We start from the raw sequence: 13,004 nt of genomic DNA on the forward strand, positions 1-13,004 counted from the left end.
AAGATTGTAGAGCTACACGAGGCTGGAATGGGCTACAAGACCATCGCCAAGCAGCTTGGTGAGACGGGTGACAACAGTTGGTGCGATTATTCGCAAATGGAAGAAACACAAAATAGTTGTCAATCTCCCTCGGTCTGGGGCTCCATGGCAGATCTCACCTCGTGGAGTTTCAATGATGATGAGGGAAATTTTATGTCAGTTTTGCAGCAATAACTATTTAATAGCGATCTCCGAAACTTGCATGCAGGAAAACGAGAGCTGCGTTTTGCCGCATGCAAGTTCAGGTGATCGCTTTTAAAAAAGTAAGGGGAAATTTTCATCCCGATCTGTAGCTGATTTTCTAAAACTGTCAAAAAAAAATAAAAAATAAAAAAGCAAAAAATAAAATAAAGTTCTCAAAGTTTCTTGTCCGTGATTATCTGACTGCCAATCCCCACAGATGCTCAGAATGATGACAGTGGGCGCCATCTTGTGGTCATTTACTAAACTGCGGCTTAACAATAGTCAGGCAAAAGTAACTGATGAATTTCCAAAACCTTAACAAAGTATAAAACCCAGAAAGACCAATCAGCACATCTCAGGAAGAATTTTTCGGCACACACATCACATCCTGTTCATATATATAATATACAGTATTTGACATGTACAGTACGGCCATATCACTATCATGTTAAAGTACCTCTATGACCTCATTCAAAGTGTGACAGCGCTGAAAGCTGAAAAATGGCCTGGGCAGGAAGGGGGTGTAAGTGCCCGGTATTGAGGTGGTTTATTTCTCAAACAGGAAAAATATGGGAGAGAGGGGTGAGGGCAGAGGACACCCTTAGTAGGGATCAGCAACAGGCAGATTGGCAGACTCCTTAGACAAAAATAGGTATCATCCTGACACCATAACAACCATGGTGCCGGGATTATTGAAGTGCTAACACCAGGTATTTGGAGTATGTTTATCTGCTGATTGTTAAACTTTCTGAAATACACATATTTCTATTGTGGTGTAGGATCTGGGCCTGCTGTCCCTCCATCCCTTTCTTTCTTTCTTTCTCTTTCTCCCTTTGTTTCTCCCTCCATCCCTCGTTTGTCAGACTCTAACCCCACCTCCTTTGAGTCACGCCCCTTTAAGCCGCACAAAATATTAAGCTTTGAACATGCCCATTTTCACCGCGGCGTGCCACATTTTTATTTTCCCCACTACGTAACACCTACAAACCGAATGCCCCGCCCCTAATTATAATAAGACTCCACCCACAGACAAAAAAGTGTCCCTATAATTTTTTTTACAATGTGGGCAACTATGGTACTCTGTAGGGCAGGTTGTCTCCTCTAGTAACAGATCTCTACTCACGGCTTCCGGCTTCCTGCTCTGATTCCCTTGGGATGATTTCCCTCTGAAGTCGTCCCAGCCACTTCGCAGCCTCCAGCTCATGAAGGGTCCTCTCTCTGGTGCTTCCTTAGAACTCCATCCCTCTAGAATCCTCACCGGATCTTTGTCAGGCTTTACTCTGCATAAACTTGAACACCCTGATAGGCCTCGGTCAGGCCTAGCAGCCGGAAGCCACCTGGATAGGTCCCAGGCTTCGAGGCCTAGCAGCCAGGAACTCTACATACACCAACCACCCAGGCCGTAGCCCCGGGTGAGAACACACTGCCTGATCACCTGACTTCATTACATTAAATAACCTCTCCCAGCATGCTTAGCCGCAAATATGATTGGCTGAGAAAGTGTGTTTATCATAAGCTGAATTTCACTGTGACTCATCACTCTAATATCAAAGGCAACAGCACCACCTACTGACAGAAGGGAGAAGCCACAACGTAAAATTGAAATAACAGAAGTCATGTAATCACTTAACACTACAAATTAGCAAGGCTGGCTACCATCCAGCACAACTAAATTTACCTGTAGCCCTATTCGAGGGACAAGGGTGCTATATATATATATATATATATATATATATATATATATATATAAATATGTATATATATGTATATATACACACACACACACACACACAGTATACAGGTGTGTGTGCATGTAAAAAAAAAACATAAATATATATAGAATTTCAAATATAATAAATAAATATAAATTGTAATATAAAGTGTGTGTGTGTGCATACAATATCTCACAAAAGTAAGTACACCCCTCACATTTCTGTAAATCTTTTCTTCTATCTTTTCATGTGACAACACTGAAGAGATGGCACTTGTCTACAATGTAAAGTAGTGAGTGTACAGCTTGTATAACAGTGTACAAAATAACTCAACACATTAATGTCTAAACTGCTGGCAACAAAAGTGAGTACACCCCTAAGTGAAAATGTCCAAATTGGGCCCAATTAGCCATTTTTTCTCCCCGGTGTCATGTGATTTATTAGTGTTACAAGGTCTCAGGTGTGAATGGGGAGCAGGTGTGTTAAATTTGGTGTTATCGCTCTCACTCTCTCATACTGGTCACTGGAAGTTCAACATGGCACCTCATGGCAAAGAACTCTCTGAGGATCTGAAAAAAAAGAATTGTTGTTCTACATAAAGATGGCCTAGGCTATAAGAAGATTGCCAAGACCCTAAAACTGAGCTGCAGCAAGACCATACAGCTGTATAACAGGACAGGTTCCACTCAGAACAGGCCTCGTCATGGTCCACCAAAGAAGTTGAGGTCACGTGCTCAGCGTCATATCCAGAGGTTGTCTTTGGGAAATAGATGTATGAGTGCTGCCAGCATTGCTGCAGAAGTTGAAGGGGTGGGGGGTCAGCCTGTCAGTGCTCAGACCATACGCCGCACACTGCATCAAATTGGTCTGCATGGCTGTCGTTCCAGAAGGTAGCCTCTTCTAAAGATTAGAATAAAGCTCGCAAACAGATGAGGCTCCATTGATGGGCACTGATAAGGCAGCAATTATATGTTGAATTGATGGGGCTGCACTAATAAGCTGCACTGATGAGGTTGCACTGATGGATACTGATAAGGCTGCATGGATGGGCATTGATGAAGCTGTACTGATATGCTTTATGTTAATATTGTTAATATTTATTTTTGTAACGTAATTATGCATAAAAAAAATTAACAGTGTAATTTCCCAAGATAACGTATGAGGGCGTGTTTAGGGGCAGAATTAGGGGAGGGGCAGCGTAGGGGTTGGGTGGGGCACCTTGTGGCGAGATACTCTTGTGGCTCTAGCTAGTAGCTCAGGACTTGAAATTTGAGCCCCGCAATATGTCACCTTATATCACAGTGCTTTGAAAAAGTATTCATACCCCTTGAAATTTTCTACATTTTTGTCACGTTACAACCAAAATTGGAAATGTATTTTATTGGGATTGTGTGTGATAGACCAACACAAAGTGGCACATAATTGTGAAGTGGAAGGAAAATGATAAGTGATTTTCATTTTTTTTTACAAATAAATATGTGAAAAGTGTGAGGGGCATTTGTATTCAGCCCCCTTTACTCTGATACCCCTAACTAAAATCTAGTGGAACCAATTGCCTTCAGAAGTCACCGGATTAGTAAATAGAGTCCACCTGTGTGTAATTTAATCTCAGTATAAATACAGCTGTTCTGTGAAGCCCTCAGAGGTTTGTTTGAGAACCTTAGTGAACAAACAGCATCATGAAGGCCAAGGAACACATCAGACAGGTCAGGGATAAAGTTGTGGAGAAATTTAAAGCAGGGTTAGGTTATAAATATCCCGAGCTTTGAACATCTCACAGAGCTGTGTTCAATCCATCATCGGAAAATGGAAAGAGTATGGCACCAGGGCCGGTGCTACCACTAGGCAAACTAGGCAGCCACCTAGGGCGCACTTCTGCCTGGGGGCACCGGGCCAATGGTGTTCCTACTCTCTTCTCTCTCTGCAGCAAGCATCAGCAGGCAGCCACCTTTGCACATAGTGTCAGAGGTGCAGCAGCGGAGGAGGACTGTGTCTGTGGCCCGACTCCCGAATGAATGGAAGCAAGCAAACATTCATTTATGGGCACTGGTAGGCTGCATTGATGAGCATTGGTAGGCTGCATTGATGGGCGTTGGTAGGCTGAATTGATAGGCATTGGCAGGCTGCATTGATGAGCATTGGTTGGCTGCATTGATGGGCGTTGGTAGGCTACATTGATGGGCGTTGGTAGGCTGCATTGATGAGCATTGGTTGGCTGCATTGATGGGCTTTGGCGGGCTGAATTGATGGGCGTTGGTAGGCTGCATTGATGGGCGTTGGTAGGCTGAATTGATAGGCATTGGCAGGCTGCATTGATGAGCATTGGTTGGCTGCATTGATGGGCGTTGGTAGGCTACATTGATGGGCGTTGGTAGGCTGCATTGATGAGCATTGGTTGGCTGCATTGATGGGCTTTGGCGGGCTGAATTGATGGGCGTTGGTAGGCTGCATTGATGGGCGTTGGTAGGCTGAATTGATAGGCATTGGCAGGCTGCATTGATGAGCATTGGTTGGCTGCATTGATGGGCGTTGGTAGGCTACATTGATGGGCGTTGGTAGGCTGCATTGATGAGCATTGGTTGGCTGCATTGATGGGCGTTGGCGGGCTGAATTGATGGGCGTTGGTAGGCTGCATTGATGGGCGTTGGTAGGCTGAATTGATAGGCGTTGGCAGGCTGCATTGATGGGCATTAGTAGGCTGCATTGATGGGCGTTGGTAGGCTGCATTGATGGGTGCTGGTCGGCTGCATTGATGGGCGCTGGTGAGGCTGCATTGATGGGTGATGGTGATGCTTCATTTGATGGGCGCTTCATTAAAAAGATGGGGTGTACATGGGCAGGGGAAAGGGGATGGAGTCAGCGGTGGAGCCAGGAGCGGCAAAATGAGGCATAGCGTGTCAAAAATCCTTGCACCAGGCCCGTATGGCACAACTGCAAACCTACCAAGACATGGCCGTCCACTTAAACTGACTGGCCGGGCAAGGAGAGCATTCATCAAAGAAGCAGCCAAGATGCCCATGGTAACTCTGTAGGAGCTTCAGAGATTCACACATTAGGTAAGCAAGGTCCATAAAGACAGGGATGAGTGAGTTTTGGGTGGAAGAACTTGACTGGCCTGACCTCAACCCCAATAGAACACCTTTGGGCTGAATTAGAGCAGAGACTGCAAGCCAGACCTTCTCGTCCACCATCAGTGCCTGACCTCACAAATGCGCTTCTGGAAGAATGGTCAAACATTCCCATAGACACACTCCTAAACCTTGTGGACGGCCTTCCCAGAGGAGTTAAAGCTGTTATAGCTGCAAAGGGTGGGACCAACTCAATATTGAACCCTACGGACTAAAGGCCCATACGATCTGACTTTTAGACAACAAACATGCAAATTAGCTGTTTTAAGGCAACATCGGACAAACTTTTACGGTTTTCATCAGACTTTTGTTGGCTGTGAGAACGGGCAAACTTTCCAGCAACAAAAGTCCGATGGAGCAAAGTCCGATCGTGTGTACAGAAAACCATTGCACTTTTGTACAAAGTACAAACACGCATGCTCAGAACCAATGCAAAAGATCAGACAACAATACATAATTTGACCAAAGGTGGCGGTAAACAGCAGAAAAACTACATGATTTGGTGAAAGTTGGCTGAAAAAGTCCTGCCGTGTGTATGCAATACAAGTTCACGGCCGACACCCTTTGTACAAAAATCCACGGGAAAGTTTGTACAAAGTCCGCACTGTGTTCATGCCATCTGCTGCAGGTGGCAATTAAAGCTCAATGATGCCCCGCAGAAAGTAGTTTGTTTGCTAAAATCGGATCGCATGAGTACAAACTCCCATGCGACCCGATTCCAGTGCGGGGGGGGGGGGGGGGGGGAGGAAAGGGTGCCAGCACCTTTTTCGTGCTGATGCAGTGCGATTTGAGCCATTTGAAATGATGGGCTCCAATCTCACTGCACATAATCACTTGTGATTCGCACAGAAATGCAGTGCGATTCCTGTGCGAATTACATACGATGTTATGTTTCGCGTCAGTGTGAACCCGACCTTAACCCATCCATTTAACTTTCCCAAAGTAGCTACAGTTAGAGCTGGTTCACACCGGGATCGCACAGGAACTCGTGCCACATTTCTGTTGCGATTCCCGCACGCTCCCATGCGGTGCGATTTTTGAGGTGCAAATCTTATCGGGATGTGGAAAAAGTAGCACGTGCATCATTTTTAAAAAGGAAGCTCTGCACCAAATCGCATGGAAATCATGGTGCCTGCAATGTCACAGAACTGCCCTTTCCTGCACCACATTCTGGTGTGATACAGCCTTTCGCCCAGGTTCACATTGAGGGCAGAACTTCAGCTGAACTCACACGTTTTCAAACCGGCAATGCAGTGCGACTTCGGGGGGGGGGGGGCGATTTGACAGACATCTGTGCAGGTTCATACACAAATGTCTGTTCAAATCACGCCCCGAAGTCGCCAGAAGTAATACAGGAACAATTTTTGGGAATTGGTGTGGAGTCGCACTAAATCGGACGGTGCCATTGCCGGTGTTCTGGCATATAGTGTCCTGCCATCATATACAGTCCGCCCCGTACTGCGCATGCGCAGCGCTTGCGCAGTACGGAGCAGAAGAAGCTTCGGAAAATCTCCGAAGATGAACGCCAACTGCGCCGTGAGTGGATGTGGTAGCCCCACCATCCAAGCGGACATAGGGCTGGCAAAATTAGAGGGCCCCTCGCGGGCTCGCTTCGCTCGCCACGCTTCGGGCTCGACCTCGCTGCACTCGGCTCTTTTATATTCCTACTCTATGTCCACTTGGATGGTGGGGCTAGAACCTGGATTTACGGCGCAGGCGCCGTTCAGCTTCGGGTATTTTCGGAATCTGTGTGTGCTGTGTACTGCGCATGCGCAGTACACAGCGGACACTATCCGATGGGAGAATCTATATGATAGGACACCGGCAATAGATTTGGCATGTGATTTGACATGTCAATTTGCATGCCAAATCGGCCCGGTGTGAACTTGGGCTTAAGACATATGGTGATTGATAACTGGCACAGTTGCTTGTGCTCTAGAGTAAACTGTCAAGCCAACAAATGTCTGTTGTCATCTCCATGGCATCTGAAGGTCGGTTAGAAGCTAAGATGGCCACTTCTTTGGCAGTAGGTGATAGGAGGGTTTCGTTTTCTTTCTTTTTACTATAGTGTTTTATTTGTAGATATTCCACACTTTAAATCCACCATATCTTATTACCTAGGTGGCATATTTCGTGTATGTGTGTGTGTGTGGGGGGGGGGGGGGCAGGGAATAAACAACCCCAACCTAACCTTCCTGTGACACAGCCATCCAGGATCAGCAAAACTGGTCAGGTGCAGCCGGTTTTCCCCTGCACCCACGGATGATGCCACCTAGTTGATGTGATATGGTGAATATGGGGGGGGGGGGGCGGAATATCTAGAAGACCATCCTGAGCAATTTGGATTCTCTGTCATTGAGTTTCCCATTTTCCCATAGTGGTATACTGTTGTAAGTGCTTGGATTTTCCACGGAGCCTTGCCACATACACTGATCAGCCCATATCCTGATAACCACCCACCTAATATTGAGTAGGTCCCCCTTTTGCTGTCAAAACAGCCCTGACCAGTCCAGGGCCCCACGAGATCTCTGAAGGTATGCTGTGGTATCTGGCACCAAGTCCTATAAGTTGGGAGGTGGGGACTCCGTGGCTCGGACTTGTTTTTGCCACACATCCCACAGATGCTCGAATGGATTGAGATCTGGAAAATGTGGAAGCCAAGTCAACACCTCAAAATCGTTGTGTTCCTCAAACCATTCCTGCATTCATCAGACCAGGCCACCTTCTTCCATTGCCCTGTGGTCCAGTTCTGATGCTCACATGCCCATTGTAGAGGCTTTTGGCTGTGGACACCACAGCCAGTCTGCGGCTATCCAGCCCCATACACAACAAACTGCGATGCTCTGTGTGTTCTGACACCTTTCTATCAGAACCAGCATTCTTTTTCACCAATTTGAGCTCCAGCAGCTCTTCTATTGGAACAGAATATACAGGTCAGTCTTCCCTCCTCACCTCCATCAATGTGTCTGCCCCCACCCACCTCCAACAATGAGTCTTCCCCCACCCACCTCCAACAATGAGTCTTCCCCCACCCACCTCCAACAATGAGTCTTCCCCCACCCACCTCCATCAATGAGTCTTCCCCCACCCACCTCCATCAATGAGTCTTCCCCCACCCACCTCCATCAATGAGTCTTCCCCCACCCACCTCCATCAATGAGTCTTCCCCCACCCACCTCCATCAATGAGTCTTCCCCCACCCACCTCCATCAATGAGTCTTCCCCCACCCACCTCCATCAATGAGCCTCCCCCCACCTCCATTAATGGGTCCCCTCCACTTCCATCAATGAGCCTCCCCTCCCCCACCTCCATCAATGGGTCTTCCCCCACTCACCTCCATCAATGAGTCTTCCCCCACCCACCTCCATCAATGAGTCTTCCCCCACCCACCTCCATCAATGAGTCTTCCCCCACCCACCTCCATCAATGAGTCTTCCCCCACCCACCTCCATCAATGAGTCTTCCCCCACCCACCTCCATCAATGAGCCTCCCCCCACCTCCATTAATGGGTCCCCTCCACTTCCATCAATGAGCCTCCCCCACCTCCATCAATGGGTCTTCCCCCACTCACCTCCATCAATGGGTCTTCCCCCACCCACCTCCATCAATGGGTCTTCCCCCACCCACCTCCATCAATGGGTCTTCCCCCACCCACCTCCATCAATGGGTCTCCCCCCACCTCCATTAATGGGTCCCCCCCACCTCCATCAATGAGCCTCCCCCCACCTCCATCAATGGGTCTTCCCCCACCCACCTTCATCAATGGGTCTATCCCCCACCCACCTCCATCAATTAGCCTCCCCCCACCTCCATCAATGGGTCCCCCCACCTCCATCAATAAGCCTCCCCCCACCTCCATCAATGGGTCTTCCCCCCACCCACCTCCATCAATGCACCCCCCCACCTCCATCAATAAGCCTGGACATTGCTGGAGAGAGAAGGAGCTCAGGTAGGTAATTGGGGGGTGCTGGGGAGGCTGCTACACACAGAAGTTTTTTTTATCTTAATGCATAGAATGCATTAGGATAAAAAATCTTTTGCCTTTACTAAAGTACCCCGGTCATGAATGGGTGGAAACTGCATAAACATGATATTCAGGAGTCAGACGGGGTCTAGGGGGGTGCTGTTGTGGGCTGTGCCCCCCAGGGGTTTAGGAGTGCATCCACTGATCCATGAGGCACTCTGATAGGAACAGTTGATGTAAGGAGGCACTCTGATAGGAACAGTTGATGTAAGGAGGCACTCTGATGGGTAGATTGATGTAAGAGGGGACCCTGATGGAGACAATGCTTACCTGAACCCCATCTTGATCCAGCGATGTGTACGAGAGCAGTGGCTCTCCTGGCTCTCTTCTTCCTCATTGGCTCAGAGACAGCAGAGGGAGCCATTGCTGTCAGTCACGGCAGTGAGAAGGGAGCAGACACATAGAGCCGACTTGGGAGCGAGCACGCCTGAGTGTCTCCACAGCAAGCGGCTTGCTTGCTGCCACTCGGCTGGTGCGATCTTTCAGCGGTGGTGTATACCAGACACTGCCAATGACAGATCACTGCACCGGCCTGCTGCCAGTACCATGTGATCTGCTGTGACCAATCACAGCAGATCATATGACAGTTGTAAACAATGGATGGCTTCCTTTCATGCCATTAATTTTGTACAATTCTGTTGCTTGCTGTTTTACTGGATACCCTCTGTCTTTAAATATTTTGCTCATATTGGTCGCCTTCTTCTCGAAAACCCTCAGGCGTGCTGCAAAGACTGGCGGACAAACCGCCGGAAAGTCCGTTCATTTTGAGCGCGCCTCCAGTTAGCCGGGACTAGCGAAGGAAGTCAATGTCGCCGCCTTCGGCGGCGAGATTGATACGTTGCTGGCCCTGTCACCTGGTATGGACTTAAAGGGAAAGCCCTACGCCGAAAAAAAACCGTCCATATCAGACCCTTATCCGAGCACGCTACCCAGTCAGGAAAGGGGGTGGGGACGAGCGAGCCCCCCCTCTCCTGAGCCGTACCAGGCTGCGTGCCCTCAACATGGGGGGTGCTTTGGGGAAGGGGGGCCGCGTGGCCCCCCCACCCTAAAGCACCTTGTCCCCATGTTGATGAGGACAAGGGTCTCTTCCCGACAACCCTGGCCGTTGGTTGTCGGGGTCTGCGGGCAGGGGGCTTATCGGAATCCGGGAGCCCCCTTTAATAAGGGGGCCCCCTTACCGGCCCCCACCTGCGAAAAAAATGTAAATAAAACACAACACACAAGGGTTAAAAATAATTTATGGCACAGCTCCGAGGGTCTTCTTCCGTCTTGGGGGGGGGGGGTCTTCTTGCCGGCAGGTTACACACAAGGGGTTGCAGTTGTCCATCCAACCAGTCTCAGACGCTCGTTAAGTGAACCTATGCCGGCTACTATAGGTCTCCCCACCAGGGGATCTAACCCCTTGTGGACCTTAGGTAAATGGTGAAATACAGGCATAATGGGACACTCAGGAATAAATAGCTCTTTTTCTTTTACAGAAAAAAAATGCCAACACGGACTGCTCCGTCCAAAAGAGATGACAAGATTTTCTTAAAAGAAGAGGTGGGATCACCTGTACGTTTTTGATAAGTGTCAGACAACTGGTGTAGAGCTTCATTTTTATATGTATCTGAATCTAAAACAACTACAGAGCCACCTCTGTCAGCATTTTTGATCACAATGGTGATGTCAGCCGACAGCGTCTTAAAGAGGAAGTAAACCCTGATGAGTTTACTTCCTCTTTGATTCCCTGCAAAAGTAAAGTAGTCTATTATGTGTCACTTACCTGACACAGGAGCCAGCGAAGTCACCGCTGTTCCCTGTAGTCCGGAGCCTCCATCTTCTCGGTGGGTCTCGCTGCTCCGCCGTTGTCATTTGGCGAAGCCGCGATGACGTCACTCCCATGCATGCGCATAGGAGCCGCCACTCGCGGCATATCGCTGTTAGCAGCGGCGCGCTCAGTGAGCCTGCGCGCCGCTGTCTACGGCGCATGCGCCGTAGACAGCGGTGCCTGTCTTTCGCCAAATATCTCCTAAACCGTGTAGGTTTAGGAGATATTTCTTGGACCTACAGGTAAGCCTTAAGGTAAGGTAAGCCTTAATTTATTTAACCCTTTCATGCCTAAGCTTTTTTTTCTGACATTTTGTTGCTTACAAGTTATAATCTGTATTTTTTGCTAGAAAATTACTTCAAGCCCCCAAACATTATATATATATATATATATATATATATATATATATATATATATATATATATACTTTTTTTTTTTTTTTTTTTAGCAAAGACCCTAGAGAATAAATATTTTATGTCACACAGTATTTGTGCAGTGGTCTTTCAAACACAATTTTTTTGGGGAAAAAAGACAGTTTCATGAATAAAAAAAAAAAAAGAAAACATTAAAGTTAGCCCAATTTTTTAGTATAATGTGAAAGATGATGTTATGCCAAGTAAATAAATACCTAACATGTCACACTTTAAAATTGCACACACACTCGTGCAATCACGCAAAAGATTGGTAGTTAAAAATCTTCATAGACGACTCTTTCAATTTTTTTACAGTTTACATGTTTAGAGGTACAGAGGAGGTCTTGGGCTAGAATTATTGTTCTTGTTGTAATGTTTGCCAGGATATCTCACATGTGTGGTTTGAACGTTGTTTACATATGCGGACGCGACCCAGGTATGCATTCGCTTCTGCATGGGAGCAAGCGGGCCGGGGGCGCTTTCATTTTATTTTATTGTAAAAAAAAATTTGATCACTTTTTATTTTTATTACATGGAATGTAAACATCCCTTGTAATGGGAATAGGGCATGACAGGTCCTCTTTATGGAGAGATGTGGAGTCTGTAAGACCTCACATCTCTCCTTTGGGCTGGAAAGCCTGAGATCAAAAAAATATATGTAGCACTAACCCCCAAAGGAGCTGCTGGTTTGATTGGGCTTACCGTTACCTTCTTCACCTCGATTTGTGTCTAGGGGGTTCCCGTGGTAGATGGCGCAGAAACTTTAGAGACTGACGACAGATCCGCTTAAAGGGATTTTTATTTGCAAAAACATAGTAAACGAACAGTCTCTTAGTATAGGATCAGAGGGTTAGGAAGAAAGTTCAGGTACTCTTAGGCCGCGCACACATGGGCGGATTGTCTGTCCAACTTAGTCCGCTGAACCGTGTTTCAGCGGACAATCCGCTCGTGTGTGGGCTTCAGCGGACTTTTTCAGCGGACTGCCTGACGAACAAAGTCTTACGGAATTTCCGAAATTTTGTCCGTTCAAACTTGGTTTTGTCCGTCCAAACTTGGTTTCAGCGGACAGTCCACTTGTGTGTAGGCAAGTTGGACGGACTAAGTATGGCGCATGCTCAAAAAGGATTTTCACGGCCGAAGGTTGCATTGCAGTGTATAGGACGTCGTTTTTCTAGTCCCGTCGTACGTGCTGTACACGTCATCGCGCACGCTTTCAGCGGACTGTCTGCTCATCGTGTGTGGTCAAGTCCGTTCATGCAAATTTTGAACGGACTGTCTGTCGGATTGTCTGACGAACTTAGTTGGCCAGACAATCCGCCCGTGTGTACGCGGCCTTAGTGTCAAAGTCAAATAATAAAGAACTTGCTTACTTCGACTAAATCCAGAGAATAGCCATTCACAGCTGGATGTTCACTCAAGTTGGATAGTCCCTCTCTCACAAGGCCTAGCAGCCAACAAGGTGCTTAAATCAGGAATAAGTCTCTGCCACAGACGTTATTGTAGAACATGTAGGAAACTAGGACTTGTAGAACACTTGTGTGATACCTGGATCTTTCAGCCGGTTTGTTGATACCCACGAGGTTGGATTCACTTAGGTCACTCAGCCCCACCAGGCTCTTGCTAAGAAGGCAACCCGTACGTGGCCTTCTTCTGAAGAGTCCTCCCCTGGATAGCTTCGAAGTTGCTGGGCCTC

Source organism: Lithobates pipiens, unplaced genomic scaffold (genome assembly GCF_037356315.1).
Source record: "Lithobates pipiens isolate NorthernLeopardFrog02 unplaced genomic scaffold, aLitPip1_a1.2 Scaffold_1, whole genome shotgun sequence".
Classification (NCBI taxonomy): Eukaryota; Metazoa; Chordata; class Amphibia; order Anura; family Ranidae; genus Lithobates; species Lithobates pipiens.